We start from the raw sequence: 27,632 nt of genomic DNA, 5'->3' as shown, positions 1-27,632 counted from the left end.
TTGTTCATCTACCCTGAAAACATTCAGAAAACATATAATTAAATTTTCCCTGAGACAATTGAGTCTGAACATTAATTACGATCATGATGAAAGTACTAGGCATGTATGCTAGCCATTACAACACCGTGGCAAACTAAGACTTCTTCACAGACTACCTTAGTCCAACGCTCTCCCTAACACAATCTGTGGCACAAATTGTAATGAATTTCGTAAACTTCCATCATTATCGTAGATCAAGTTAAGAACCATATGTTTCAAGGAAAATTTAATTATATCGCATCTTTAGATCGCCTATGGCTGAGGTACAGCCAGGATTTCCTCATTACGTCCAAAGCTGGGGTGCTATTGCAATAACAGAGACCCTTGGCAATAGTGACATTTTAAAAAGGGGAAAATAAGCTGAAGGTATGAATTGAAGTTTGTGTTAGGAAGAGCATTGGAGGAGGGTAGTTACCTACACTGCTCTGGTGCTGTAGTGGCAAGCACACCTGCCTAGTAAGCAAGGAAACTCCCTGCTGTTGCACAAATTTTAATTCATTTCTTCAGCTTCCATCATTATTCGGAAAACAAAATAAATCTCTTCTTCCCTGCACACTAAAAGGCTGTTCACGTTTGAAGTTAAATATCTTAATTCTTAAAAGTACAAGACGCAGTGGGTTTTGTGTCTGCTGGTCAGTTATCTGCTAGTTAAGTGTTCCATGTAGTATTCCTTGCTGGTCGCTAACATCAACAGAGGAAAATTTGAATTACAAGACGACTGTAAACGGATCACTTCACAGCTAGCTTCTGATCTGAGTTATGGTCATAGCTGCCGTCACATATGTCTGCACATTTCGTTTATGAGAGTCTTTTAATTGGTATTTGTCGGTAGCGATCGCTGCGAAAATACTTTAAGTCCAGGCAGTGTAAAAAAAATTATCAATAAATGTAGAGCAAAAGTAACTTTTCATATATGCGTACCTGACTGCATAAAATCCTATTACTTCAGTTCAAGATGGACCATATTTAACTGAATATTGATCTATACATGCTTAGAAGTCTCAATGGTAGATTTTATAATGAGCTACGCATTACATACTATCTGGTGGAATTAATTTTCAGAAAAATTTTCAGTTATTAGTCTCTCTTATAAGATCGAACCAGCACTTCTGATACGAAGTCTCATTTTCAAAGATTAAATTTATTAGCTATATCAGTATAAAGCAACTTTTGTTTAAAAAATTACGACCAGGTAATTCAACTTGTGATAATCGTACTGTATATCCTCTTTAGTAAATGCCTGGTCCCTTATAAAAAGAGATGTCCGTGACAAAGCAGAACGCTTTCAGTAAGTAGTGCCCCACAATTGCTTTCTCGGGACACATTTATTCTTAAGAGTTTGAATTGGGTGTTAATATCAACCAACATTTATCTTACATGTATTTACTATTTTTCTGCATTGTCTCCATCATGTTTTTTGTGAAAGAGCATGTTTCCCCTGTAGGTAAAAGCTTATGTTTGTGCTCGTAGTCACGATTTCACTGCATGAATTACGCTCTCAGCATCTTCATACTGATTCCCACGTAGAGAACCTTTAAACTGTCCAAACAGATGAAATGCGAGGGCGCGGGCTGTGGGCTACAGCGTAAATGAGTCAATGATGTTCAACCCAATTTGGCGATGCGTTTCGGGGTTCTAAGACAGTGTGGGACGGCATTGTCGTGTTGTAGCAAGATATTATTTGGATTTGTGTCAGACTGACCACGCCGGAAATGGTTCTTGAGTGTGGTCAGAGTGGTCACATACACCTTTGAATTAAGGCTTGATGCTTTAGGCAACACCTCTGCGAGAATCACGTCTACACTATCTCACAAGACTGTCACCACGACTTTTGCCGACAGAGGGAGCTGCCTTGCATTTCTTCTTTCTTTGTGATTGTGTGTGGTGGCACTTCAGTCACAGTCCGGCTCAAAGTGACAAACACAGGGGTCGTCACCTGTAGCAGTCCATGACAAAAAGACCTCTATATTGGCCTCACTCTGCTACAGCATTTCAGATGAAATTGCCTTTTTAGGGTTCTGTGCCTTAAGGCCAGATTCTCTTTCCAATTAGCAAAAAATAGGCAAAGTTGGGAAATTTTATGAGGCATAGAAAGGATCTCTTTGGGATTTATGATTGATCATACTTTTAATTTTATTTTAAATTTTCAATTAAAAAAACAAAATGGCGCTCGTAATTATGATTTGATCATGAGCCTGCGAGTTTGAAGTACACAGATTTCGTGCAGTGTAGCACCTCAGGAGTTATCTGAAATCAAAAATGGATAACATCAGTCGATACGACATTAAATTTATGAGAGCTCGTAGCTAACCACAATAAAATAAGCTTAAATTTAACGATATTGTGCTAACTCGAACTTTGAATTCGCTTTTTGGGGTTTTCTTTCACTCTTTATGGCTTTATAAAAATAGTTAATATTAATAAATTTCATATATTATAGGTATAAGATCCCAAGAAGAGTGTTTACTTTTCGGAGGTCAAAGGTAGAAGTTACTGGGTTCAGCTGTTTTTATTTTGTGATTTGATCCATTATAAATGGTTTTGAAAGCCTGCGACTGTGAAAACAATATGTTTGTTTATAAATAATTCTTCTGCTACCAGTCACGATTTTCTTTATTTACTTTTCACATGACGCGTTTTTCAGTTCGGAACCGCGCTGCTGCTACTGTCGCAGGTTCGCATCCTGCCTCGAGCATGGATGTGTGTGATTTGCTTATGTTAGTTAGGTTTAAGTAGTTCTAAGTCTAGGGGACTAATCACCTTAGATGTTAAGTCCCAGTGCTTAGAGCCATTTGAATGTCGGGAAAATTGTTCCCATTTTCAAGTGCGTTTATTTTGTGTATTATCCCATTTGTATGTGAAGTTGTCGATGTGTGAGAGTCTGCTTCATTTTGTTGACTGTCAATTTTCTTGTGGTCCGTTTGCTCAGTCTCACACACACTAAACATTGATACTTTTGCACTTTAAAGTGGGAATCATTTCCCGAAATGCGCCATGTGAAAACCAAATAAAGAAGATCGTGACTGGTAGCATAAGGTTGGTTGGTTGGTTGGGGAAGGAGACCAGACAGCGTGGTCATCGGTCTCATCGGATTAGGGAAGGATGGGGAAGGAAGTCGGCCGTGCCCTTTCAGAGGAACCATCCCGGCATTTGCCTGGAGTGATTTAGGGAAATCACGGTAGCATAAGGGTTGTTTACAAACAAACCTATTGTTTTTTTTTATTTTATGCTGCAAGGAGTTGCGAAAAATCGTTTCTCGAGAAAATCCAGTTTAAAGTTTAGGGAAAACTTATATATATATATATATATATATATATATATATATATATATATATATATATATATATATATATATAATTAGTTCAGCTTGCATATATTTTTGATTTCGATGAACACAAACCTGAAGTTAGATTTTCAAAATTCAAAATGGCTCATCCAGTATCGAGGATCAAAAACTATGTTTTGACGAATTATTAAAGATTCCGTGAAAATACGCCTGGCGGATAATCTGATGAACCTTGATAGCGGCTACCGGATGGACAGTGCGTGGAGCCCCACAATCTCCACGATTAGTTCTAATAGAAGACGACAGTGCGCCAACATACGCGGCGAACGCTAACACAGACGACAGATCTGTTCCGCGGTTCCACCGTCTGTCAACCTGAATTTTGACGCATGCGCGGACGTGCTATGCAGAGCGGAACGGAGAAAGTCTTCGTGAGTCTTGAATGGCTCACCCGAAGATGACTGGCAGATACCCAGTCGAAATATCGTGCAATGAGTTAATGGACGACCGGCTGCAAGCCCGAAATTTGATTGAACATGCCAGTAACGCTGTCTCACACGAGTAGGCGGCATCTCCGTTTCCTTCACAATGATCACTCAACATCTGATGCTGTTCAAGTCCCTTGTATACCCTACCAGGCCTGGTGACAACACTAGACACGAGCAACACTAATGCATTCTGGTGATCTTTCTACCTGTCACACCGAACAGCAGCTATAACCATTTACATAACCGACGATGGTGGGTACATGTAGGAGACATTGATATCTGCCCATGTTTTCTGGGTGTTTCACTTATTTTCTCAGGCAGTCTCCATTAATTTAGGCATTATTTACTGAACGCCCTAATACGATTCTTCATACAAAAAAATTGAAAAAAATCTATTTTTAGAGATTAAAAGATTGTTCTTGCTCCCGTAGCCGACGCTAGCAGTCCAGAAGCGCGGTGATCCCTCGACGAATTCCACACTGCATTCCCAGTTAACGCAGACCAAAAAAAAATGTGCTTAAATACTTTCGCATGTTCCAGAATCGCTTCTGCAGACAAGTTTGAAAGTCCAATATATCCAGAGTAGCTGTGGTTATCGAGTAGAGAGTGAAACGAGATGCGCACCAAGTACACGACCACTGTTTGGCACCCGGGAACGTGTGCTGCTCTGCTCGCAGAATGACAGGCGAACCTGTGGAGGGGGGGGGGGGGGGGGAGGGAGACTTGATCTGGTCATTAAGGCCAGTTTCTTCCTCAGTAAGCTATCCAGCCACAACTTAGAACCTGTCCTCAAAGTTGCAATTGTGCCGGTACATCTGTCCTACTCTTCAGCACTCACAGAAGCACTCCCACATACAGAAGCTACGATCGCCCCCCCCCCTTTCCGTCCTCCTCCCTTAAAACTGCTTTCCGCAGTTTTTTTTTTTCTACGCAGATTTAGCTACAATTTAAAGGCATATTAACTTCAATATGTTGAACACTGCTGCACTTCAGCAACGGTTACAGGACAGCTGGTGAATAAGACAGCCAAGTAGTTGCTCCGGAGGTTGGAGTCCTCCCTCGGGCATGGATGTGTGTGTTGTTTTTAGCATAAGTTAGTTTAAATTAATTTAAGTAGTGTGTAAGACTAGGAACCGATGACCTCAGCAGTTTGGTCCCTTAGAAATTTACACAGAATAGCTCTTAACATAGTCCGGCGTTTTATACGATTGCTTTCACTGGTGTGACAAGCCCTTGATTTTAGGAGACTTAACTTTTACAAATGGATGTATAGATCGTTGCCGACACATTTCATGTGGAAATGTTAGATTGCTTTACTAGCTGACTGTTTGCTAATTTGTGGTTTGTTTCTTGTTCTCCTGCAGAAGACGGGTCTAAATCCGTTGAAACCATGGTTAAGGTTAACTGGAAACCACCATTTACTGCAACTGGTTGGCTGTCTTATTCACCAGTCACATTAACTATGAATCTACTGTCACAGTTTTTTTATTTAGTTAAATATATTTCAGTAAAGCTTCATTGTTATTAAATTTGTTTTCAAAATTTTAAAAAAATGCTGAATCTATCAATTTCTGAAAAGATTGGAAAATGGAAATGTGGTCCCAAGCCTCTTGACAGAGCATAGGGGAACGATGCAGGACACCCGAACCGCCGATGCCTTCCTCCGACCGTAATGGGGATGAATGATGATGAAAACGGCATAACAAATCCCAGTCATCTCGGGGCAGGTGAAAGTCCCTGACCCCGCCGGGAATCGAAACTGGCACCCCGTGCTCGGGAAGGGAGAACTCTACCGCAAGAGCACGAGTGGCGGACCTGGAAAGATTATTCAGACAAATTTTTGTTGACTTACTTAAATCATTTTATACAGCAACGTGTTTCGAGGAACAAACCTCTTTTTCACATCAAGACTGTGCCTCGAAATATGGTGCTTTATTAAATTAACTAAATCAACAAAAATTTGTGGCTGAACAAAAGCAAAACGAGGATAATGGAATGTAGTCAAATTAAATCGGGTGATGCTGAGGGAATTAGATTAGGAAATGAGACACTTAAAGTAGTAAAGGAGTTTTGCTATTTAGGGAGTAAAATAACTGATGATGGTCGAAGTAGAGAGGATATAAAATGTAGACTGGCAATGGCAAGGAAATCGTTTCTGAAGAAGAGAAATTTGTTAACATCTAGTATAGATTTAAGTGTCATGAAGTCGTTTCTGAAAGTATTTGTATGGAGTGTAGCCATGTATGGAAGTGAAACATGGACGACAACCATTTTGGACAAGAAGAGAATAGAAGCTTTCGAAATGTGGTGCTACAGAAGAATGCTGAAGATAAGGTGGGTAGATCACGTACCTAATGAGGAGGTATTGCATAGGATTGGGGAGAAGAGAAGTTTGTGGCACAACTTGACTAGAAGAAGGGATCGGTTGGTAGGACATGTTTTGAGGCATCAAGGGATCACAAATTTAGCATTGGAGGGCAGCGTGGAGGGTAAAAATCGTAGAGGGAGACCAAGAGATCAATACACTAAGCAGATTCAGAAGGATGTAGGTTGCAGTAGGTACTGGGAGATGAAGAAGCTTGCACAGGATAGAGTAGCATGGAGAGCTGCATCAAACCAGTCTCAGGACTGAGGACCACAACAACAACAACAACAACAACAACAACATTCAATAAAGCAACGCCTTTCGGGGCACAGTCTCCATCTTGTAGCCTGGAGATGAGGTTCGTTCCTCCAAACACGTTGCTTTATTGAATGATTTAAGTAAGTCAACAAAAATTTAACTGAATAATCTTTCCAGAGATTGAGAGATTTACCAGTTTTGTTCAATTTTGAAAGAAAATTTAATAACAAGGAAGCATTATAAATTAACTATATTAATGACAGATATTACTCGCAAAAATTAAATACATCGTTGTAGTAAATAAATTATAAATTTCAAAACTGTGTAAAAATCTGAAAGTAAACTAAATCTGTATCTTATTTTTAAGACGGCTTCTGTTTATTCCTTTAGTATGATGTATGTTAAAGAACAGATTTTATTTGATCCTCATAATTTATTAATATTGCATAAATTATTAATCATAAATAAAAGGAAAAATTGTAATAAAGAGTTGAGAAAGTATCCCTTAACAGTGTGTTGTATCATAATTTTACTTTTTATTTCCTTGCTTTGAGCGAAATTAACGTGTTGACCAGACCACTGAAGGCAAATTCAGCAACTGTGTCGCGCTCCGTCGTCAAGCCAACTAAATCTGGTAGTCTACCTCACCCACACACCTTCTTAAGTAGTTTTTATATCGTCTTCAATTTTCCGACACTGTTGACAAGACGCTGTAGCCAGTTGCGTTGTCATCAAGCTTCTCTCCGGCAAGTGTGGCCGAGCGGTTCTAGGCGCTTCAGTCTGGAACCTCGCGATCGCCACGTCGCAGGTTCGAATCCTGCCTCGGGCATGGATGTGTGTGATGTCCTTAGGATAGTTAGGTTTAAGTAGTTCTGAGTTCTAGGGGACTGATGATCTCAGATGTTAAGTCCCATAGTGGTCAGAGCCATTTCAACCATGAAGTTTCTCAAAGCTATCTCGATGTTTGGATAAGCGTCTTTAAACCCACTAAAGAAAACTAAACTCCTCCCGAAGAGGCCATGAAGGCCCAACGGCACCGACCGGCCACCATGTCATCCTCAGCCCACAGGCGGATATGGAGGGGCATGTGGTCAGCAGACCGCTCTCCCGGGCGTATGTCAGTTTCCGAGACCGGAGCCGCTACTTCTCAATCAAGTAGCTCCTCAGTTTGCCTCACAACGGCTTAGTGCACCCCGCTTGCCAACAGCGCTCGGCAGACCGGATGGTCACCCATCCAAGTGCTAGCCCAGCCCGACAGCGCTTAACTTCGGTGATCTGACGGGAACCGGTGTTACCACTGCGGCAAGGCCGCTGGCTAATTAAACCCACACCTCGATTCAAAACCTCCGAATGTTCGAATGGCAAGCCCTGTCAATGCTCATTATCGACTCTTTCACCTGAAAGCTGAAAGCAGCTGTTTCGTCAATTAGCTTCGCCGCGTCAATACCTCTGCTAAATTTGGGATTAAAATCACCTGCACATTTTTTAAGGAGCGATATGGAGCTTTCTTTTAAGGTGTTTACCGAAAGGAAATTAAAGCCACATGAATTGTCTGTTGTGTGTGATATCTGTTATTCATTTCGCTTATTAGTCTATCAAATAGTTTGAGGCGTTAAGCTCAAAGAATTCACTGTGACACCAGGGAGCGTTTACAATCGAGTGCCAAGGGAATGGCCTCTTCTCGTAGACAGCGTAACGGAACACGGCGGCTGGAAGAGCTCACGTACCTCTCCTGGTAAATTATTAATCGGTCTCTGTTTCTGGGTTTTTTTAAGGTCAGTTTTTCTGCCCCTTCTGCGCCTGAGGCTTTGGTTGCGGCCTTCTTGAGCACGCCCTCGGTACGGTCCTTCTGCTGAACTGCCACTCCCTCGAAGGTAGGATATCGCGGAAAGCTAACTTACCTAGAGCCTGGGGGTCGTTTTCAGAATTAATATTTCACTCCACAGCGTAGGCTGCGCCGATTTAAAACTTCCTGGCAGATTAAAACGGTTGCCGGACCGAACACAGCTTTAATCTGCCAGGAAGTTTCAAAATAGCCCACGAAACGCTACGGAATGAAAGTTTCACTCCGTGTAACACTGTTCGTTGGCATTGGGCCATACGGCATAGAAGTTCGATAGACGAAAACAGGAGAGTTGTATCGTCCTTCTGTTACCTTTTGCTCTTTTTCGACTCCACAGTTCACTAATTCTCTGTAGCGGGTGTGCCTACTTGCACTCTCTTGCTGTGCAGTCAGTTTTCTGCCGCGCCTGTAAGACAGTCTAGTGTTGACTGCCGGCCGCGGTTGCTGAAATATGTTAACATCGAGCATAGATTTAAGAGTAAGGAAGTCGTTTCTGAAAGCATTTGTATGGAGTGTAGCCATGTATGGAAGGGAAACATGGACGATAAGTAGTTTGGACAAGAACAGAAAAGAAGGTTTCGAAATGTGGTGCTACAGAAGAATTCTGAAGATTAGATGGGTAGATCACATAACTAATGACGAGGTATGGAATAGAATTGCGGAGAAGAGGAGTTTGTGGCACAACTTGACTAGAAGAAGGGATCGGTTGGCAGGACATGTTCTGAGGCATCAAGAGATCACCAATTTAGTATTGGAGGGCAGCGTGGAGGGAAAAAATCGTACAGGGAGACCAAGAGATGAATACACTAAGCAGATTCAGAAGGATGTAGGTTGCGGTAGGTATGGGAGATGAAGAAGCTTGCACAGGATAGAGTAGCATGGAGAACTGAATCAAACCAGTCTCAGGACTGAAGACCACAACAATAATAATTACAGCCTGCCTGACATTTACACGTTCCTACGAGGAGTGTGTGAGAATAGTATTAACACTGACAACATTTTGTGCAATCTGGCAACGCTGTATTGTTCCACTTCTGTAGGCCGGTGTTTCCAAACCTTCCAGATCCTTATTCTGAGTTTCAGCTCTGTACAGCCATCATATAATTTTTGAGAGCGCCGTCAATGAAGTTGTGTGTTACGAAAATGTGACAGCGGAATTTAGAGCAACGTTATGCCATCAAGTTCTGTGTGAAACTTGGTGGTACCGCGATGGAACATTCGAAAAGTTGAAACAGGCCTATGGGAAACATTCCTCATCAAGAGCACAGGTTTTTCGCTGACACAAATCATTTTTGGAAGGCCGAGAGCACGGTGAAGACGAACCTCGCTTTGGGAGACCTTCAACTTCAAAATCCGACGAAAACGTCGAGCGTGTACGTGCTCTTGTGAGATTACACTGATATTTGACAATAAGGGTGACGGACGATCTGTTAAACTTAAACACTTTAGCTGTACATTAAATTTTGACCGAAGTTTTGCACATGCGAAAGGTTTATGACAAAATGGTGCAACCGATATGGTGACGAGCCAAGGAGAGGCGCTGCATCTGATGTGATGCTGTTCGCAAAGGCATCCGCGTCGGACTCCAGCTGCGATAGCCCATTAAACAAAATTTTGTCCCACTGTCCTAACAGATACGTCCGTCATACGTCCCACATTGTTTCTACGCAAACGCCGCTGCTTTTGGGTCGGTGAAGGCTGTCGGCCACTGCGTTATCAATGGTGAGTCGCAAGTGCTGATATCTGATATTCTCGGCACAGTCTTGACACTGTGGATGTCGGAAGATTGCATTCCTAACGATTTCCGAAGTGGAATGTCCCACGCGTCTAGCTTCAAGTACCATTCCTCATTCAAAGTCTCTTAATTCCCGTCGATAATGACGTCGTAAACCTTTTCACACGAATCAGCTGAATACAAATGCCAGTTCCGCCAATCACTGCCGTTTTATACGCTGTGTACGCGGTACAAGCGCCATCTGTATACGTGCATATCACTATCCAATGACTTTTGTGCCCTTAGTGTAGATTTGCAACACGCAGCAGCAAGGTGGGGATAGAGACTTCAGACAGTCTGCAAAACTCGGCGAACTGTTGTTGTGCGCTCAGTTGGTTAGGAACATGTGAATGGGCACTTATTGTAGTGTAGGCGGCGAGGCGTTGGCTGGCGCAGCAGCTGCGCTTACAACCTGGTTGATCCTACCCCTACACGGCCGCCAGTTGACATCTGTGATCCTCTGGGCGTGGCGTCAGCTGCGACATCGCGGCTTCAACGGGCGTTTTTTATACGGCCTGGGCTGTGCTGGGGCGCCGCTGCGTCTCGTGTGACGTGGCCTGCAGAGGCACGGAATAATAGACCCGCGCCGTCGCCCCAGGGGAGAGAGAGAGAGAGAGAGGCAGCCAGCCGCTGTACACCGTGTTTCCTTTCTGGCTGCCACTGGTCCCTGAGAACCATCGCGAGGACTACACATACAGTTTCGATTATTGTTGTCGTTTTTATTGTTGATGTGGTCTTCATTCCGAATACTGATTTGATGCGACTTTCCATGCTACTTGTGAAAAACCCTTTTGCATTTCCTTTATGTTTTCGTCTTCTTTAAAGGCAAAGAGAAAAGATGAAGCGGTAGCCCATCATAGAGCCTGTGCCTACCGTCATGTATTTTTGATTTACAGTTGTTAAAAAAGAGAGGAGATTTTCTTGTACCAGTAGGAGGAAGGAAGGATTCGCGCGCAGCTACTAAACGAATGAGAAGCACGCCATTTTTAGCGAGTAATTGTAGACCGCCATTTTGGGGTCGCTATTGTCGTAGTAGAAAGATTAAGGAAAGGCAAACCTACGTTTCTAGCATTTGTAGACTTAGAGAAAGCTTTTGACGATGTTGACTGGAATACTCTCTTTCAAATTCTAAAGGTGGCAGGGGTAAAATACAGGGAGCGAAAGGCTATTTACAATTTGTACAGGAACCACTTGGCAGTTATAAGTGTCGATGGGCATGAAAGGGAAGCAGTGGTTGGGAAGGGAGTGAGACAGGATTGTAGCCTCTCCCCGATGTTATTCAATCTGTATATTGAGCAAGCAGTAAAGGAAACAAAGGAAAAATCCGGAGTAGGTATTAAAATCCATGGAGAAGAAATAAAAACTTTGAGGTTCGCCGATGACATTGTAATTCTGTCAGAGACAGCAAAGGACTTGGAAGAGCTGTTGAACGGAATGGACAGTGTCTTGAAAGGAGGATATAAGATGAACATCAACAAAAGCAAAACGAGGATAATGGAATGTAGTCGAATTAAATCGGGTGGTGCTGGGGGAATTAGATTAGGAAATGAGACCCTTAAAGTACTAAAGGAGTTTTGCTATTTGGGGAGCAAAATAACTGATGATGGTCGAAGTAGAGAGGATATAAAATGTAGACTGGCAATGGCAAGGAAAGCGTTTCTGAAGAAGAGGAATTTATTAACATCAAGTATAGATTCAAGTGTCAGGAAGTCGTTTCTGGAAGTATTTGTATGGAGTGTAGCCATGTATGGAAGTGAAACATGGACGATAAATAGTTTGGACAAGAAGAGAATAGAAGCTTTCGAAATGTGGTGCTACAGAAGAATGCTCAAGAGTAGATGGGTAGATCACGTAACTAATGAGGAGGTATTGAATAGAATAGGGGAGAAGAGGAGTTTGTGGCACAACTTCACTAGAAGAAGGGACCGGTTGGTAGGGTGTTTCTGAGGCATCAAGGGATCACAAATTTAGCATTGGAGGGCAGCGTGGAGGGTAAAAATCGTAGAGGGAGACCAAGAGATGAATACACTAAGCATATTCAGAAGGATGTGGGTTGCAGTAAGTACTGGGAGATGAAGAAGCTTGCACAGGATAGAGTAGCATGAAGAGCTGCATCAAACCAGTCTCAGGACTGAAGACCAAAACAACAACAACAATTAATAAGTGAGGAGTGTGTATTCCATATGTGCTCCGTTTAGAAAAATACAGTATTGTTTTATTAACAGAAAGGTCGTGTGAGTTGTTATTTCAAATAGTAAGATAATTACAAAAACTGAAGCCCACCTGTGTACTTTGGAAAATTACGAAGATCTGATAAGCTCAATGGGAACACGATCAAGACTTCGAAGGTGAACACAGCGACCAAACGTAGCATTACAAAGAAGGGTAAGCACAAATCTACAGTGGAGAAAGTAACTACTTCCCCCCTGCAAAATAATATGAACTAATACGAACTTATTTCCAGGCATAGCTCAGCATATTGTGCTTGTCATTCATGCCGAAAAATTAATCTCCTTAATTCAATACATTTCAAAAAGCCACGCATTTCAATATTTTATTATCATTTATACCATTATTTTATTATATTATAAAGTGGCGACCATGACAGGACCAAATCCACCTCTGAAGGAACTGCCTCTGCCACTCTTCTTTCCTGTTGATTGCTCAACACTGATCTGTACACCCATAAATTCTGCATCCCCCTACTGTATACTGTCAGAAATCAGTCTCTTTATTTAGGGAGACAGTATATACTCTAACCGGTGCAAACGTCTTCATCTTCGAGTTACTACTGCAAGCTACATCCTTCTGAATCTGCTTACTGTATTCATCTCTTTGACTCCCTTTATAGTTTTTAACCCCCTACACTTCCCTCCAGTACAAAATTGGTGATCCCTTGTTGTCTCAGAATGTGTCTTTTCAATACATCCCTTCTTCTAGCCAGGTTGTACCACAAATTTCTCTTCTCCTCAGTTCTGTTCAGTACCTCCTCATTAGTTATGTGATCTACCCATCTAATTTTCAGCATTCTTTTGTAGCAGCTCATTACAAAAGCTTCTATTCTCTTCTTGTCTAAATTGTTTACCGTCCATGTTTGACTTCCATATATGGCTAAATTCCAAACAAATACCTTCAGAAAAGACTTCCTAACACTTACATCTATATTCACCGTTAACAATCTGCTCTTTCTAATAAACATTTTTCGTGCCATTGCCAGTCTACGTTTGATATCCTCTCTGCTTCTGTTTTCATCAGTTTTATTTTGCTGTCCAAATAGCAAAACTCAACCACTACTTTAAGTGTCTCATTGCCCAATCTAATTCCCTTACGATTGCCTGATTCCATTCGCCTACACTCCATTATCCTTGTTTTGCGGTTGTTGACGTTCATCGGATATCCTCCATTCAAGACACTGTCCATTCCGTTCAACTGCTCTTCCAAGCCCTTTGTTGTTTCTGACAGAATTAAAATGGCATCAGCAAACTTCAAAGTTTTTTTTTCTTTTCCCTGAACTTTAATCCCTACTCCAAATATTTCTTTTGTTTTCTTTACTGCTTGCTCAGTGTACAGATTGAATAACATAGGGGGAAGCTTCTAATGGCTCTGATCACTATGGCACTTAACATCTGAGGTCATCAGTCCCCTAGACTTAGAACTATTTAAACCTAAGTATCCTAAGGACATCACACACATCCATGCCTGAGGCAGGATTCGAACCTGCGACCGTAGCAGCAGCGCGGTTCCGGACGAAGCGCCTAGAACCGCTCGGCCACATGGCTGGCCATCGGGGGAAGGCTACAACCCTGTGTCACTGCCTTCTCAATCGCTGGTACCTATTGCAGTTGCTCAACTCTTATAACTGCCACCTACTGTCTGTAAAAGTTGTAAATAGCCTTTCGATACATGTACAGGGTGATTCAAAAAGAATACCACAACTTCAAAAATGTGTATTTAATGAAAGAAACATAATATAACCTTCTGTTATACATCATTACAAAGAGTATTTAAAAAGGTTTTTTTTTCACTCAAAAACAAGTTCAGAGATGTTCAATATGGCCCCCTCCAGACACTTGAGCAATATCAACCCGATACTCCAACTCGTTCCACACTCTCTGTAGCATATCAGGCGTAACAGTTTGGATAGCTGCTGTTATTTCTCGTTTCAAATCATCAATGGTGGCTGGGAGAGGTGGCCGAAACACCATATCCTTAACATACGCCCATAAGAAAAAACCGCAGGGGGTAAGATCAGGGCTTCTTGGAGGCCAGTGATGAAGTGCTCTGTCACGGGCTGCCTGGCGGCCGATCCATCGCCTCGGGTAGTTGACGTTCAGGTAGTTACGGACAGATAAGTGCCAATGTGGTGGCGCTCCATCCTGCTGAAATATGAATTGTTGTGCTTCTTGTTCGAGCTGAGGGAACAGCCAATTCTCTAACATCTCCAGATACTGTAGTCCAGTTACAGTAGCACCTTCGAAGAAAAAGGGACCAAAAACTTTATTGGCTGAAATACCAACGTTTAATACACCCCCTATCAGGAGGTTTAACACCATACTTCGTTCGAAATGCACGCTGAACAACTGTCGTCGATTCACTTCTGCCGTACTCAATAACACAAAAAGCTTTCTGTTGAGCGGTCGCCATCTTAGCATCAACTGACGCTGACGCCTAGTCAACAGCGCCTCAAGCGAACAAATGTACAACTAAATGAAACTTTATAGCTCCCTTAATTCGCCGACAGATAGTGCTTAGCTCTGCCTTTTGTCGTTGCAGAGTTTTAAATTCCTAAAGTTGTGGTATTCTTTTTGAATCACCCTGTATTTTACCCCTGCTCGCTTCAGAATTTCAAGGAGAGTATACCAGTAAGCATTGTCAAAATCTTTTTCTAAGTCAACAAGTGCTATAAACATAGGTTTTAAAACTAAACTAAACTCCATCCGAACAGGCCATGAAGGCCCAACGGTACCGACCGGTCGCCGTGTCGTCCTCAGCCCACAGGCGTCACTGGACGCGGATATGGAGAGACAGGTGTTCAACACACCGCTCTCTCGGCCTTATGTCAGTTTACCAGACCGGAGCCGCTACTTCTCAATCAAGTAGCTCCTCAGTTTGCCTCACAAGGGCTGAGTGAGTGGCTCTGAGCACTATGGGACTCAACTGCTGAGGTCATTAGTCCCCTAGAACTTAGAACTAGTTAAACCTAACTAACCTATGGACATCACAAACATCCATGCCCGAGGCAGGATTCGAACCTGCGACCGTAGCGGTCTTGCGGTTCCAGACTGCAGCGCCTTTAACCGCACGGCCACTTCGGCCGGCCCACAAGAACAAGGGCTGAGTGCACTGCGCTTGCCAACAGCGCTCGGCAGATCGGATGGTCACCCATCCAAGTGCTAGCCCAACCCGACAGCTCTTAACTTCGGTGATCTGACGGGAACCGGTGTTACCAGTGCGGCAAGGCCGTTGGCATAATCGTATGTTTGCCTTTCCTTATCCTTTCTTCCGAGAGAAGTCGTATGGTCTATATATCCTCGCGTGTTGCTAAATTTTTCCGGAACCTAAACTGATCTTCCCCGATGTCGGCTTCTAAGAGTTTTGTCATTCTTCTGTAAAGAATTCGGTAAGTATTTTGCAACCATGACTTGCTATACTGGTAGTTCGGTAATATTCACACTGTCAGCACCTACTTACGTTTGAAATGGATTTTTTTGCATTCTTTTTTAAGTCTGAGGGTTTTAATTATAATCCCGGGAAAATCAAGATGCCACCACGAGACTTGCTGATGGTTCTAGCTCTTGTCTACATTTTCGACTTCAATGCGATAAATTTTTCCTAATTGTGGATGACCTGGCGAGACGTTGGTTGTAGAAGACTGGATTTTGACCATCCACAAAACGTTCCACTCCGGAACCACCTCGTCACAGTCCTGGAAGGAATAGGAAGAATTCACAGCATTGCATGTCAAGAGAAAAATGCGAAGAGAATGAGACAAAATTTGATACTCCAAAGAAGCAGCTTATGTGATTGAGACCCATACAGCACGAATTGGGACGGTATAGTGGAACAAAAATAAGCCACTGTTTTGGCTGTTGCAAATCGCTATGATAAGTTGCGCCTTAATATAGAGTTAAGCAGAACTGTATTTCAGTTTAAAGTCTTGGTAGATGAGACCAACTTGATGTTGTAGGTCTGTCAGAGACAGCAAAGGACTTGGAAGAGCAGTTGAACGGAATGGACAGCGTCTCCTCTTTCGCTGAAATGCTGGGCTTTACTAAGTGATTTAAGTAAAGGAAGTTCCGGAGTGAAACTGCTTCTACATACCTTGGTTATCAATAGGGCTCGGATTTTAATGACTTAAGAGACAGCGAAATATGCGAGCGTTTATGACTTAAAACTTATACAGGCTGGTCAGAAACAGTGTGAATAGCTTTTAAGTGTTTTGAGGTAAGGTTGTGCTGAAAAATAATTGTTAAGTAAAAAATTCGATACGTTGCGTTGTTTCCAATTTAATTAGAATTGAAGTTAGCCAATTAGGTCATTGTGATCGCAAATTCAAGCACCTGCAGTCGCTAAAATTCGGTAATGCACAAATGTTGGTCCGCGAGTTTCCACTTATTCATGTGCTCATTACCAGTTAAAAGCTGCCTGTTTCGGAAGTGATAAATTAAAGCTGGGCGAGCAAAAGCCACATTTCTTCCTTTTAAGGAAACAAAAGGAAGCACAGTTTGGCGTCACCGTCTCTGGCAGGCCGCTTGAATAAGCACAGGAAACGACCTGATTGGCTAACATCAATGCTGATTAAACCGGAAAAGGCGCAACGCATCGAATTTGTTTCTTAACAATTATCTCTCAGCACAACCTACCCTGGAAGCTTTTCACACTGTTTCTGAGCATCCTGTATAAATGCGATCTTCAAAAAATTAAATATGACTTTATAGAAGTTTATTCAAAAACATTCTTGTTGATTTTTTTTTGTAGCACGTAATAAAAAATTCACTTCTGAACAAGTTGAGTATAATGTTACCTTTTGCAGTGTTTGAAACTAACTAGCACTTATTTCTGAAATGTCTCCATGTGTGTGAAAAAAACACGAAGTATAGTCAAAACAAATACACAAATCCAGACAATAAAACCCTGTTTTTCCTACTGCACACCACTTGTTTAAAGTATTCCAAACTAGTTAACTCGTGCTGTTACTCCTCAGTTCCTGGAGAGCAGCACTGGATCGTAAGGTGCATTTCCAGGTTTTCCGTTTTCGAAGATCTTCGGTTATCGCCGAGGATAGTTTTGTACTTGGAAAAGCTCCTGTCCACATCACAGGACGTCACTGGAGCCTATATGGAAGCGGCAGGGTCATTGCAGAGCCAGCTTTGGTTCACTGTCTTCAAATGTTGTGGCGTTCCCAGAAAGACTCATTACTTTTGCACATTGTAGATTATCCAGGGTTCCGCTGGAGAACACATTGCAATTTGTTGTTTATTTTGTCAGCCACATGACCACCAGTTCGAGCTGACTCACTGTGCACATGTCGCACAATATCCAGGGAGTCACACAGTTTAGTAGCTGTAGCTTCCATCCGTGTGATGGATTAATTTTTTTTTTTTTTAAGTTGGCGTTGAAGTATGCCTAGTTTCCAGACAAGGTATCTATGAAGACGTCTTTCACAATTTTCATAACACTTGATCCATCGCTATCAAGCTTACTAAAGACTATCTTTATTCAGGTGTAGTTGGTGCAATAATACTCAGCACCATTAAACCAAGAAACCCATCATGTATGAACAGGCTGATCGAGGCAGTGAATGGTTTTTTGCTTGAATCTCTGCACCCGCAATGGAACTTTCACATAGATTTTCTTGCCACAAGAAATTCATTTTTCCTCATCAGCGTAAATTAATCGCACCTCTTCTGCAACTTTGCGTACGCATGTGACGTACATCATACCGGGGTACAGAATCCGAAGCCCCTTGGCTACTTATGCTACGTTTGAAGCACCATCCCCCCACAGTAGCTTCACAGACTTGTCAAACTTAATGGCAAAGGTCGAGTTGAGGCAATTATGAACTAAAGCAGTGCAAAATGTGAAATGACGCCGTTATTAGTGCTACTGAAGTGCTCTTTTGTCAGTCGCATATACTGGATCTGGCGCTTAAATGCGGACAAATTTCAATTTGAATTTCGCACCATATCGTAGTTCTGTTGGAGGTCGCGATTGACATTTTTGAAAGCCATAGGCACCGATTAAACAGTCACAACCTCAAAATGGCCGAGATGTTACGGACAAGTACGGAGTACAACCGAAGAGCCGCGATTATCGAAAGCCTTCTCCCACTGAAATAGTTCGATTCTTCGAGTACCCGAGATCAACCGTTTACGATATTGTGGCCAAGTATAATGCTTCGGAGAAGTGTGGAGAAGGTTCCGCTAACCCGGCGAGGAAACCTCATTCGGGCAAACGCATGTCACGGATTGTGGCCGTCATCGAAAAGGATCAGGCGCTGATTTCTGAGGACCCGGAGCAATTGCTGAGGAATTTGGCGTCAGTATTGAATGCCAGCGAGCGTACAATGTGTCGGATGCCAGAGGAGGACCTCACACGAGCAATTTAGCCCAAAACTGGCTCTCGGATAACGTTGACATGTTCTGGTCAAAGAGTTCTGCTTCCCAAATAACCGGGATTTGAACCCTCTCGACTATTATGTTTGGAGCGTAGTCGAAAGAGTTACCAATAAGACGCGGCACCGTAATGTCGCACCTCTACGCACCGCTATTGAGGCAGCATTCGCGAATATGGACAGCGCTGTTTTAAAGAGTGCTTGCGATCGCTTCAGGACAGGATTGGAGGTGGTCATTACCGCGGAAGAGGGTTAAATGAAGTAATGTTACTCTTGAAAGATACCACTACTTATATGTTAAAGGATTTTCATTTTCATTTGTATTTTGTTTTAAGTAAATTTGGTTTTTAAAAAAACGTTTCACTTGGCCGGGTTTACGCGCCGCATCCTGGGAGCTGGCGCATTTACCCTCCGTCATCCCCCCCCCCTCCCACGCCACACAAACTGATGATTGAAGGGGGAGGCTGTGGGGAGAAGGAAATGCGAAGGAAAGCTCCCAGTTTCATGCAAGGAATGGCAGGAGATGTTACACGCGGTGAGGAATTGAGTGAGGTTCTACGGTGTATAGCCGGGTCGTTACAGCCGGCAGGTCGCGGTCTGCTGCACCTGGAAGCCGCCTGTGTGTGTGTGTGTGTGTGTGTGTCTGTGAGCAGTCCCTTTTGTACTTTGTAGCTCGTGTTGTCCCTTCCTGCGCGGACGTGTTCCCCGGCCATTTATGCATTCATGAAGTCCTCCGACCGCCCAGATCTGAATCTCCAGAGAATGGGGCGAGTGTAGCCGCGTGCTATGCTTCCCACGTGGGAGACACGTGTCTGTCTGTGCAGGCCGCGGCGCAGACTGCTCTGCTCCCTGTCTAGCTGCCTTCTCTCTCTGGGTGCGCGAGTGACGGCGCTGCGTCCAATCACGGTGTTCCACTCTTCTGTTTATTTCCCGCCACCGCGTGCAAGCGAACCTAACTAGATTAACTAGCATAAAGATTTTATATTTGACAGATACATCGGTTGATGTAGAGGTCCATAATATACGGCAGTGATGCTAGGCTGCGCGCCCGAGTGGTCTTTGTGTTTTAAATGAGTGCACGTTATTTTGTCATGAGAGGGAGGAAGTAAATTTGTGTGAGGATCTTCCCCCAATTTTAGCTGGCGACAAAACAAGTGGGATAAAGCTTGTAATATTTTGTAAAGGGTCCGGACTTCAACCTGAGCTTGTAAACTGGAGATTATAGTATTTTGCCGAGTGGCTGGCTCATCCTTTTTCTCCCGGAAATCAGACGGCAACAGCTATTGCTGTATTATTTTAATTCTGGCCATTATATTTTCCGCGTTTAGTGTGAGTTTTAAATCTGACGAGCCGTCTCCTGGCGTATTATTTCCCTGTGAATATACTTGAAAAAATGACTTCATATTTTTCTGTAATATGTGAAAAACATTGACATCTTCTCATGTGAAATGCATCTACTGGAAAGGCCAAAGACATTAAGCACGATTTATTATGTGTGTATACAATGATAAAAAAAGACAATATAGGCTCTTAATTTTCATTTGTCTGATAAAAGAGAAAACATTCTACCTTTTTGAGTTGTACCGTTAACCTACCAAGACACATTCTTCGTACGTCCCGTATTAAGAGATCTGTAATAAGAGTAATAATTGTTAATTTATCTAAATCGTTCTCAGAATATAAGATGTTATTTGTTGTTATTGAAACCATCTTTTATTTTTACAAGAATTGTGCCCCTTCCTGCAGCTACTAAAAGTGTTATCGGTTACGGTCTTAGCCCATTGTTGTCCGCTATTACGGTTGGTACAAATTTTTTTCTTAGTTACGGCTCTTCTAGCCCAGATATTATTGAGCTAACGTGTTTAGTTTATGCATTTATGAAACCAATAAAGCATCTCTATCATTATTTTCATTTTCTGATGCAAATCTAGGCGTACGTAGCCACTAATGTAGCATACATTACTTTCACGTAGTTGCTATTACAGAGAAAGCTATACGTAAATATGCGTCGAGCAATTAAAATTAACAAACCAGTGTGGTACTAACAAATATACATACATACGAACTCTAAAGTTTCAATCCATGACAGCCCGCATCTCGTGGTCGTGCGGTAGCGTTCTCGCTTCCCACGCCCGGGTTCCCGGGTTCGATTCCCGGCGGGGTCAGGGATTTTCTCTGCCTCGTGATGGCTGGGTGTTGTGTGCTGTCCTTAGGTTAGTTAGGTTTAAGTAGTTCTAAGTTCTAGGGGACTTATGACCACAGCAGTTGAGTCCCATAGTGCTCAGAGCCAGTTGAACCATTTTTTTTTTTTTCAATCCATGAGACCAAAAGAGATCATGTACATATGTTGTTTTTGCTTTGCTGTGCACGATAACGTAACTTCAGTAAAAGGAAATAATTATAATCAATTATTCTGCACTCCGAAGTGTTAAGCGTAGTAAGTCTGTGTTGACATTTTGACAGTTAAAATGATTGTAAGAAGATCTATGATAAAAATAATTAGCCAGTATCTATTTAAAAGACAGTTTCATACAACACGTTACAATTACACTACACACAGATCAGTATTCATATTTATACACACACGTAGAATAATATAACTATGTGATCAAAAGTATCCGAACACCTGGCTGAAAATGACTCACAAGTCCGTGGCCCCCTCCATCGGTAATGCTGGAATTCAATTTGGTGTTGGCCCACCCTTAGCCTTGATGACAGCTTCCACTCCCGCAGGCATACGTTCAATCAGATGCTGGAAGGTTTCCTGGGGAATGGCAGCCCATTCTCCACAGAGTGCTGCACTGAGGAGAGATTTCGATGTCGATCGGTGAGGCCTGGCACGAAGTCGGCGATCCCAAAGGTGTTCTGTAGGATTCAGATCAGGACACTGTGCAGGCCAGTCCATTGCAGGGATGTTATTGTTGTGTAATCACTCCGCCATTTTATTTTTAGCACTAAACAGGCTGGCAGATGACGTTCACCGGGCATTCGCCTCACCCACACCCTGCCATCGGATGACCACATTGTGTACCCTGATTCGTCACTCCATACAACGTTTTTCCATTGTTCAGTCGTCCAATATTTACGCTCCTTACACCAAGCGAGGCAATGTTTGGCATTTACCGGTGTGATGTGTGGCTAATGAGCAGCCCCTCGACCCATCCAAGTTTCCTCACCTCCCGCCTAACTGTCATAGTACTTGCAGTGGATCCTGATGCAGTTTGGAATTCCTGTGTCATGGTCTCAATAGATGTCTGCCTATTACACATTACAACCCTCTTCAACTGTCGGCGGTCTATGTCAGTCAACTGACGAGGTCGGCCTGTACGCTTTTGTGCTGTACATGTCCCTTCACGTTTCCACTTCACTATCACGTAGGAAACTGTGGACCAGACGTATGAGACAAGTGACACCCAATCACCTGACCACGTTCGAAATCCGTGAGTTCCGCGGAGGGCCCCATTCTGTTCTCTCACAATGTCTAATGACTGCTGAGGTCGCTGATACGGAGTTCCTGGCAGTGGGTGGCAGCACAATGCACCTAATATCAAAAACGTATGTTTTTTGGGGTGTCTGGATACTTTTGCCCATATACTACTGTGGTGTCACCGCCAGACACCACACTTGCTAGGTGGTAGCTTTAAATCGGCCGCGGTCCATTAGTACATGTCGGACCCGCGTGTCGCCACTGTCAGTGATCGCAGACCGAGCGCCACCACACGGCAGGTCTCGAGAGACGGACTAGCACTCGCCCCAGTTGTACGGACGACTTAGCTAGCGATGCACACTGACGAAGCCTCGCTCATTTGCAGAGCAGATAGTTAGAATAGCCTTCAGCTAAGTCAATGGCTACGACCTAGCAAGGCGCCATTAGCATTACATAGCTTGTATCTAAAGAGTCTCACTTGTATCGTCAAGAGCGATGTACCACAAGGATGGATTAAAGTTGAGTATTCCAGGAGCTACGTACTTTTCTTTATAGCATTCATTACGTATCCTGTTCCAGACCTATCTACTAGCCTGCGTGAGTTAACGCGTGCCTTTCGGCTACTTCCGAGTGGCGTCGCTGTCTTGTTACGCCACAACAACTACTGTCTGTGTATGTGTTTGTTTGTGTGAGCACGCGTGGTTTACTGCCATTTTTACTTTGTGTTTGTAATTAAAGGAGTACTATTTTGAGACCTTTTACCAAGACATAAAATTTTAGTACGGGCGCTAAGGATGCCCACTCCAACAAGTCATCATCACATCATCATGACCGTCATTATCAATCCATTTACTACTTCTTATTCTTGTCCATCTCCTTTTCATCCCATACCCCCATTGTAGTGGTATGAATATCTTGTTTCGTTAATATGATTCTGGATGCATGATACAAGGGCAGTGTTAGGTACTTACATAGGGTGCAATAGGAGAAATGGGCATCACTCAGGGATATGACAGGAACGCTCGTTTGAAACAAAAAAGCTTCATACGGATGACCTATTGCGAATGGTTTCCGAGAGAGAACACATTTAATGTGAACTGTAATTCTGTTTTCCTTATTATTCTACTAGATCACAAACCCGGCACTGCCCGAATACTCATTTTGCCAATTATCTATTAGAAACTAAAACAAAAAAGAATTGTGTTTGTAATGTAATGTCGACAAACTTCATTTCCATGTATTCGCGAAATCACCTTTGCAAACTATGAGACAGTCGCACAAAGGTCCCAGACAGTTTCTACTCGCTGGGCGCAGCTGCTTCGCGTTTCTTCAGCGCGATTTTGTAAACGTCCCTGGCTGGCAACGCCTCTTTGTTGTTCCAATAGACGGCTATTTATTTCATCTACAGCCGTTCGCACTTCGCATTTGAAGATTGTAAAAAGCGTTGCCGTGTGTCAGAGATTTTCGTAATTTGACTCGACTGAAGGACAGTCATAGTGGTAGAGAATAAATGTACTGACACTTCATGCATGATGCGACATTTTTTCATGCATCTCAGCGTTTACAACGTCGTATCTCTTGAAATATGTGTAGCACAATGGCATATTCGTGTAGGTAAGTTCAGCGACGTATGTGGATAATGTCTGCAAAATAAGTTGCGAACAGAATTAGTAGCAAGGAAATAATAACTTAAGATGTCATTCATCATGCGACAGTTTTTCACACATATCGCTGTTTATGACGTCATGTCTCCTCTACTATGATAGGTATGTGGTTCCTCCCACAAAGCGAATGTTGTCTTACACTAAGGGATACGTGTACCGAGCTTAGATGAACTCGATCCAGTGGCTTAGCAGGAGATGTGGAACTTACACGCATACATACATCCATTTTTATAATACGTATGGATGCACTGTCAGGTACACAGACAGTGGTGTCCAAAATTAAAGCAACGAACTGCTATTTCCCCTTCCTGTGTCTACTTCACGATATAATTATACAAACTGTCAACAGATGTCGTTACGATCGTGTTCTGTTCCGAAAATGGCATTCCGATCACGGACAACCACGACAACAGTGACGTCAGGGTACCTGTCAAGCGGGGTGCTGTTTGCAGGGTAGTCCCACATCCACAATCGCTGTGTGCACAGTCACAAACGGTGCAGTATGGCACAGAGAAAACGCCTACAGACTCTGCTGCTGAGGACGATAGGATGAATGGAAGCTTCAAATGGTTCAAATGGCTCTAAGCACTACGGGACTTAACTGCTGAGGTCATCAGTCCCCTAATCTTAGAACTACTTAAACCTAACTAACCTAAGGACATCACACACATGCATGCCCTAGTCACGATTCGAACCTGCGACCGTAGCAGCCGCGTAGTTCCGGACTGAAGCGCCTAGAACCGCTCGGCCACCGCGGCCGGCAACAATGGAAGCAGGAGAGTCGCATACTGATGTAGCCCGGTGGCTTAATGTGAATCGTTCTGTTGTTTCCCGGATGAGGCGACAGTTTACAGAGACCGAAACTGTATCGCGGAGGCCAGGGCAGAGCCGTCCACGTGTCACGTCAGAAAGAGTGGACCGTTATTTGGCTGTAAGGGCACGACGGTACCGCCTTAGTACTGCACTGCAACTGGCGTCTGACCTCGCAGCATCCCCTGGACGTGTTGTATCGAGGCAAACGGTGTACAGAAGGCTTCGGCAGAGTGGCCTTTATTGTTGGAGACCTGTTTACCTCCGACGTGTCTTCACAGACGGGAACTTCTAGAGTGGAATCGTCAACATGAAACCTGGACTGAGGAACGGTGGGCCAATGTCCTTTTCACAGATCAGTCTGGATTTGGTCTCGAGACTAATGGTCGACGGATTCGCATCTGGATGGCACGTGGAACACGATTTCGGCACCACAGACATTGTTGAAAGAGACCGATATCGAGGAGGATACCTAATGGTGTGAGCAGGAATTATTTTGACCACTCGATCACCTCTTAATGAAATTGTACGGGTGAATCAGCAAGATTTAACTGCTGTCAGGTACCGCGAGGAGATCTTGGGATCTCATGCGCGGTTGTTGCCAGGTGCTGTGGGCCCAGACTACGTGCTGATGGACGGTAATGCTCGACCTTATAAAGCACAGGTAGTTGATATTTTTTTTGGAAACGGAAGATTTTGCACGCAAGGTGTGGCCTGCTTGCACTCCCGATTTTAGTACCATAGAGCGTGTCTGGGATGCTTTAGAGAGACGGATTGCATCAAGTCAGTATCCACCAACCACTCGCCAAGACTTGTTAACAGTTCTGCAGGAGCAATGGGCGTTATTTCCTCACCATGAGATCGGTGACATCATTCACAGCATGTCCCGTTGTTGTCAGGGCTGTACTAGAGCCAGAGGTGGTCGCACCCCGTGTTGAGCACATTAACCGATTGTCGAATGTACGTGAAAATTCGTTAAGTTGGAAGAAAACGAAGAACATTTTTTTCTACCGTTATGCATGTTGCAGTTGATTACGTTCTGTATTCTTTACATTGTTTCTACTTTACTGTCACCTGTTTATACCGTTTTGTGGCAAAATAAACGCAACGTTGCAAAATGTCCGTTTATTGCTTTAATTTTGGACAACAGTGTATGTGCGACAATATTAGTTAACATTAAAACATGCATTTTACAAAATACCAAATGAAAAATACCTATTTTAACACATTCACTCCGATAAACATTGTACGATCAGAAATTCGAGGTGTCGGAAGGCGCCGACGGTATTCTTTAAACAGCAGTGGGAGCAACACCATCTAAGAAGCCGTAAACCTACGTATTCCTCATTATTGCAGATGTGTAGCGTTTTAGCCAGCGCGTGCCCGCACACAGTGAACTGACGCTTCTCTCTGATACACTGTGAATCCTTCGCACTACTTCACTCATAAAACACCATGGACAACTCCACGTTCAACGGGCTTGCTTAGTAGCAGAAAGACATCCAGACCAAGGGCTAAAAGAAAAAAAATGGCTCTAAGCACTATGGGACTTAACATCTGAGGTCATCAGTCTCCCAGAACTACTTAAACCTGAGTAACCTAAGGTAAACACACACACATGCACGCCCGAGGCAGGATTCGAACCTGCGACCGTAGCAGCAGCGCTGTTCCGGACTGAAGCGCCTATAACCCCTCGGCCACAGCGGTCGGCGCTAAAATAAAAGAGGTGCGTTTTGGTACAAGAAAACGACAAAGGGGATGCGCGCGCCACTAGCTAAAAACGAATGTACAGTAGAAGTAGTCTATCTCAAAAACCATTCCAAATAGGGCGTATATACATCTGACGTATTTTGCTTCAAATGAGCATTCATGTCATAGCCCTGAATATTGACCATTCTTACTTGGACGCCCTGCAGATTCATTTTCTCAAAAGTGTCAATAACGTATGCGAGGGAGATGGTTGTGGAATTGGGTGGTTAATATTTGGCAACGCGTGACTCTTGCTCGCGTCTTGGGAGAAATTTTCTAGACTGGTGAGAGGAAGGCCGTGAACTCGGCCAAGTTAGTACAAATACTGTCCGTCTCTTACCTCCTGCAAAATCGACTTTACCAGGAAATTTAATGGAGAGGAATTCTTCTGTAGCTCCCGTGGAAGGAGCTTGTCTTCGTGGCCAACTGGGTCTGCAACCTGGAAACAGCCAATGCAGCAGATTATCCGAAACTAAGCTCCGAAGGTTGGCCGATGGTTTTCTGGGTGGTAGAAGAGCTATCTGAAGACGGACAGTGTTAGCGGGGAGACGGTTCTTGCGGCTGCATCCATGATGGATGGGACTCTGCTCCCGACACGGGGTCCGTGCGGCACTGAGGTGAACGTGGCCGCACTAAGCCAAGTTGCCGTATGTGGGGACCTCCTCCATGTGTGGCAACACCCTAGAACGACTGTCCGTGTGTTGTCTCCCATGCTTAAAGAATTTCTGTTATATTTTTAACACTTTAGCTCGTGAATTGAAGTGTATTAAGAATACAGAGGGGTCCAATAAAAGGTATCAACTGTTTAAAAATCCATAACTGGCAAACTAATTGACGGAGTTGTCTCATCTTTGGTAGCGTAATAGTTTGTAGTTCCGGCAATCGCCACACAAGCGTTGTATTGCGTTGTTTTGTTTTGTCAGATGACAGTCGCCAGATAGTCAGTGTTTTGTTCTTAGTTGCACCTAGTTACTCGGGTAAACATGGCTGGCGCAAGGCTTACAGTCGATGAAAGGAAGTCAGTTTTGAAGTGGTATTTTAAGTACTAAAACATTAATGAGGTTCAACGGCAATGGCGAAATGAGTATCAAACAGAGCCACGTTTAACGATTCGTCGCATTCGAGACAAATTTGAAGCCGAAGGCTGTGTTAAAGATGTACACAAACAACGATCTGGACGACCTGTAACAGTAACAAGTCCAGCTAACTCCCGTCGTGTGTTAAAACAATTCACTCCCTCACCACAGAAATCTGTGAGACAGTGTGCCCGTGCAACTGGAGTGAGTCGCTCAAGTGTTCGGCGAATTTTGAAGAC

General features: G+C 43.4%; 1 protein-coding gene and 2 pseudogenes across 1 annotated transcript in view; 1 reads left to right on the top strand and 2 right to left on the bottom strand.

Annotated features, from left to right (window-relative positions):
- Positions 1–27,632, top strand: part of LOC126263555 (breast cancer anti-estrogen resistance protein 3 homolog) — a 1,210,178-nt gene that overhangs the window by 631,950 nt on the left and 550,596 nt on the right. The window lies entirely within an intron of this gene.
- On the bottom strand, positions 7,635–7,752 carry LOC126263778 (5S ribosomal RNA; annotated as a pseudogene).
- On the bottom strand, positions 15,404–15,521 carry LOC126191911 (5S ribosomal RNA; annotated as a pseudogene).

This window comes from Schistocerca nitens, chromosome 6, assembly GCF_023898315.1.
Source record: "Schistocerca nitens isolate TAMUIC-IGC-003100 chromosome 6, iqSchNite1.1, whole genome shotgun sequence".
NCBI lineage: Eukaryota > Metazoa > Arthropoda > Insecta > Orthoptera > Acrididae > Schistocerca > Schistocerca nitens.
Note: the sequence above shows the minus strand (reverse complement) of the source record. Positions and strands in the feature narration are given on the sequence as shown.